This window comes from Limanda limanda, chromosome 15, assembly GCF_963576545.1.
Source record: "Limanda limanda chromosome 15, fLimLim1.1, whole genome shotgun sequence".
Taxonomy (NCBI): Eukaryota; Metazoa; Chordata; class Actinopteri; order Pleuronectiformes; family Pleuronectidae; genus Limanda; species Limanda limanda.
Window position 1 is genome coordinate 20,755,156 of NC_083650.1, and position 6,000 is coordinate 20,761,155.

A 6,000-nucleotide genomic window follows, 5' to 3' on the forward strand; every position below is an offset into this window, starting at 1 on the left:
ATGATTTCCCATTAATGACTGAGTCAGCCGCTGCTTCAAATAATAATTTACTGTAAGCAAAGGCGTGCGTCGGTCCAGGATGTTTTCACCATGTTGGAGCTATTCAAAATAGTGGTTATCTCACGTGTCATCTCTTCCATTTACTGCAACGTGGGGTGTTTATGTGAAATATGCACAGAAACAGTGAAGCTGTGTCATGTGATCTCCAGTCACTGTCACCCCGCAACTCGTCTTTGCATCTGCGGAGGAAACCTCTTTAAGAAGATCTCCACTTTGGTTTCTCTGCTGCAGCTGTGGGGGCGGATGTGTAGGATGCTCTGCAGAGACGGAAGAAGCTGAGAGACATAAATCTGTTGATCTCCACAAGAATCAGCTCAAATAATCCTGTACTATAAATATCATGTCAGAATCTTAAATCCAATCAGAATATTGTTTGGATATAGGAAACTGTAAAAGCCTGGACATGATCTTAAATGATACAAACGTAAAATGTATGTAAAAAATATACAAAATAATATTCTTACAAGTTATAATTTAACAAAACATACAATATCCACAACCTGTAAACAAAGAAACAAAATAACAAATTATATTATGCCTGGCGCACTGAGAAAGGACTATGAAAGAATGGCCACTGATCAGATGTCCAGATCTGACCTCCGAGGCTCTGTAGTTTCTAGGTCGTATATTTTTACCGTGTATTTTGGACATTTAAAAAAAACAAAAACATATTCAGTGAATTGTGTTCTCATGTAGTTACTATTGGCTCGTCAAATGACATTTGAAATAAAAAGTCTTTGTTTAGAATTCAGTTGAACAGGTGTTGTCACTTCCTTTCATATGTGCAAGCATTCTGTGGTGTCTAGTCACGTGTCAATATCTCAATTAGGCTACTTAGACACCTGTGGAGAACACATGCAGCCTCAAATGAATAATGTGCAAGATAAATTGTGTTTTAAATGATTGTAAAGGCTTTTAGAGCCAAAATGTCAAAGAAGTGAATGAAAGCAATTTGGCCACGATGTTTAGGAGAGGGTCAGGGACACCAGGGACACCAGAAACTAAAAACCTAACTCTCATGAAGTGAGGTCTAGAAGTCTGAAATGTCATATAGGTGTGGTTGACAAGAAGTAGAAGGTGTCATATTTCTTGCATCAAGCAAGTCCTAGTTATTAGTATTCAAATATGGCGTATAATAGCCTAAAACTGAATAAAGTATCTTAGCAATGTGTAAGCTAATGTAAATGGAGTTGTGTTGCAACCAGACACAAGACAAGTCCATTTACAAGAACTACAACTTGTGGCCTTTCAAATTAGGTGCTATACATACATCATGAGCTCATAGTTCTTCTGTTATAAGCTATTTCTAGTTAGATGTTAACATTATAGTAATTCCAAAACACACGAGACTCAGAAACACAATGAAACTCAGAGGAACACGTGAGTAGAGCATGTATGGTTTATACATGCTCTACTCACGTGTTCCTCTGAGTCTCATTGTGTCTTTAGGAAACTTCCACCAATACTGTGGTCATTATTATTTAAAGAAGAAATCGAGAAAGGGAAATCGAAAGAGATGAAGATAGATTACCATAACATCAGAACAGAGCCTTCCTTGATCTGTTGGTGAGTCTGGTTCCTGAGCAGAATGACTGGAAACCTCTACGAGGCTGCAAGGTTAGAAACCACATCACACCCGCACGCACACGTGCACGAACCCCGCTGTCCCAGTGATGTGGTGGTGCAAAGGGTGCACCTTCTCAACAAAGCATTCAAACACATGCACGCACCGTGAGCTTGACAAGAGATATAAAAAAAGAATATGATGAACACCCAAGCATGCACAAATACACACACACACACACACATGGACCTATGTGAGCAGAGATAGTGCTGATAATACAACACATACAAAACCACATGGGTAGTAGAAAACGCTACAAATGCAGACTGGCTTCCTGTACCTGCACTGGTAAATGTGGGCCAGAGATCACTTCAAACAAGTGCATCAGGGTGGTTAAGTGTGTGAACGTGTGTGTGTGCGTGCATGTGTGTACCTGTACCTGTCCTAGATGTTTATTATGTTTCCCACCGTGTCTCTTCATCAGCGTGTATCAATTTGTCTGCCCATGTATATATATGCAAACACACAGCATGACTGTGTATGTCTACGTGTGTGTATGCATGCTGTCAATCAGCCGGGCTTCGGGCTGAGTGTGGACAAACAGAGGCCAGACAGATGAAGGAGAAACACATACGTGCTTCTCCACCTCAAACACACATTAAGTTGCCCTTAGACCCTCGGGAGAAAACAGCGGTGATCTATTACCAGCTGCTATTGGACACCTCATGTGTATGGTGGCCCCTGGTTGGCCGTTTTGAGTATAGGACATTGTTGTGAATGAGAGTAATGTGAGGACAGTCTGTACTGAGCCCTGTCAAACCAGGATGACTAAATTCATGGTTTGCACAGATGAGACATGAGATGCTCTAAAGCACGGAGTTGTGACGTGGGTGGGATCCGCACTCGGGCACAGTGCGCCTATTGACATGCGCCAGCTAAAAAAAAAATCTCCATATTTCCATGGACAACGATTCTGCCTGGTGTTTGACATTTTCGGTGAAAGTTTCCTCAGCCTGCGTAGGAAAATAACAAGGCCAACGTTATTTATGCAACACACACAGACACAAGTTACTCAGAGAGCTCGGATCAAAACATTAAAGAAGTTATACAAGCTCTAAAAAACATTGGATTTTACTTTTCCCATAGTGAAACTGTCCCTTCATCATGAGTTGCTAGATGGCTTATTGACTCTGTTTATAACACAGGCCATGATGGTCTGGATGCCTATATTAAATAATACAGCCCCTAGGCCTATGTTAACATACTTAATAGTCGTCATTGAGTTTTTCTGTTTAAATTTGAATTCGACAGGCAAAGCCGAGGCAAAGAAAATGTCCATGATGGTGTCATGATGGGACGGATCGTCAGACTGGTGATGATGTTGGGGAGGCGGTGGACTACTGGCAGAAAAAGGTCTCTGGTTCGATGCTGGTTCGACTCTACGGTTCAACTCCACGGAATTTCAACAAAAACTTACCTGGATGGAATAACAACAAAAGACGAACCTGGATCTGTCCAAAAAATCAAAAGACTATTCTCCCTACCCTGTCTAGTGCCCCTGAGCAAGGCACCTTACTCCCCCAACATCTGCTACCCGGGCGCCGTACATGGCTGCCCACTGCTCTGTGTGTCCTGCACCAGATGGGTTAAAAGCAGAGGACAAATTTCCCTCAATTGCATAAGTGTGTTTGTGCATGTGTGTAGGATAAATAAAAATAATAAATAAAAATGTATCTTATGGAGGAGATTGGACCTGTGTAGTCAGGTGGTAATTCTCTGCGGGAGAATCTAAGGAAGAAGACGTGACAGCCCTGGACACACAACTCGACTGAACTGAGGCTAACAGCATCAACACAACCCAGTGACATGAGAGCACAACTGTGGAGACAAAAACACAAGCAGTGACGTACGGCGGTAAAGACATCCACTGTGCAGTTGCACAGGTTAGGGTTAGGGTGACTGTGAATGTGTTTGAAGTGCTTCCTTTTAGCAAAAACAGGAAGGGGTTACACACAACATCGCACACATGCATGTGTTATCTTACACAGAAGCACTAACAACGATAGAAATGCTTTCCACACTCACACATGATCTCCTCTCATTTGGTGACTTTGGAGTGACAGAGAGCTGTTGTGTGTCCGTACTCTGAAAGATGTGCAGTGCGCTCACATGCATAGTGTATTGTGTGTCTTTGTGTTCATATGTAAGCCTGACTGCATGAGACAGCTGCTGTGCTGATCGTATCCTCCCATCTCCGAGCGCCTGGCCCGTGTACCTGTCTGCTCCCTCTTACGTACACTGCGGTTTCTCAGCCAGTCGTGCAGCGCGCTCGCGGACACAGATAAGCGCCGCTCTTCTCACCGCGGTGGTTTCCTCTGCAGCCTAAAAACACGCTCGAGCCACCCAACCCCACCCCCACTTTTTTTTCCTTCTCTCTACTAGTGTTGACGCGACTCGAAACGCCGCAGCCCCGAGCACGCTGAGTCGAGACGGAGCTCTTGTCGTGAAACTCTCCCTCCCGAGCGTAGATTACGACGTGCAGCTGGGGCCGATGGTGTTTGCGATGTTGTGCGCTAACACACCCAAGCGCCCCATCAAGTATCTGCAGGCATTCGCACGCAGACGTAGACACGAGCTGCGAGCAGGTGCTGACAAGCACCCGAGCAGACTCCAGGAAACAAACACACAAAGATGCATGTCAGGAATCCTCTCACACAATCACCCTCAGATCACTCTGCGTTCTGACATGGGAAAATCTGCTCTAGAATTCAATCTTCAAAAGAAAGCCAATAGCCATTCAGTGCAATGATGATTGACAGCCATCTGCTCCCATGTGCTCTTCTTCATTCATACTTGTAGCAGCATAGAAAACTGTCTGATTGATTTGTTTGCTCTGCACATTGGAATTAATCTCTTTGTAGATTAAAGGTCATAAAGTCTCAAGTGCTGCACAAATGGACAAATTCCTACAAAAACTTGTCTCATGTGGCAATTTTCAAAACCAGGGTGACAAAGTGAAAATCTAAGAACAAACTGTGGCAAGAGGAATTAATGGACCAATGTGGGATCAGCCACTCACTGATGTATGCTGAGGCTAAATTGTGTAACGCCTTTAAAGTAATTAGAAGGATTCTGAATTCAATCCCAAATTGGCCAGTGTAGTGAAGCCAACACAGGAGTGACACTGTTGAGTAAGTGATTGTGAAACTCAAATTAAAACGAATTGTAACCATGCTACAGCTTCTTGGCTTCGAGCAGAATACCAAGCATTACATAAGATGAGAGGAGAGAAAACAAAACAATGGATCAGTGGTCGGAGCTATATAAAATATTAAGTTATTTTTCTGTGAATAAGGTGACAGATTTAAGGTGTTTTTCAAAGTTGAAGTTAACCTGTATGTTTCTGTAAAACAACTTTGTGTCTGATGCCTTTTTCTGAAATAACCTGTTGAGGGACTCTGGTCCGGATCTGGATTCTCTCCGTAGTTTGACAGTTTCACACCTGCACAAAGCAGCGGGAGATTTTCTGCATTCTCTGATTCCCACAGCAGCACAGAAGCAGGATGTAACATTTTATTTCCACACAGTGTTTTTGTTTACAGCACATTGACAACGACGTCAGCTCTTATAACCACAAACTCTCCTGACAACATGTTTTTCATCTGGATATTGTTTTGTTTTTTTTCTTCATTTTTGTGTGTTAGAAGCATCAGAAAGTCCACAGATAATCCAGAGCCTTCACTCAGATATTTGCGTTCACCGATGCAGCTCCTACTCCGTGCACTAAACTCTGGAGATCCTCTGGAGTTTGGTCCATTAGTCATTGTTTGTCTGAAAGCAGCTTGAGAGTAGATTCAAGATTCAAGATTCAAGATGTTTTATTGTCAAATGAACAGAGATAACATGAAGTAGTCACTGTCAATGAAATGCTTTGGTCACACACTCTCTTTAAGCAATGCTCAGTAATTTCAACCCCAAAAAATAAAAAAAAATAAAAATAGTATAAAATAGAATAAAAAAAGAATGAAATAGAATAACAATGAAATAGAATATCAAAAATTTAAAATAGAAAATAAAATATATACATCTAAATATATATCTTTACAGATGATAGTGAAGATAGTGATGTCAAATTGAAAAAAAAATTGACATTCGGGTCCTGAGCCTCAGAAAATTACAATATTACCTTATATGCAAATGTTGTTTTTTAAACTGGGACAAACACATTAAAAAAGGTAATCGACTCCTTTTTATGATTGCTAGCAGACAATGGTGCATCATGTTAGACTGAATACTGAGAGCTGCCTCACCTCTCTGTCTTCCATCACTGACGATCAGAGCCAATAAGTCATGATTCATTTGACCAGGGAATGAAA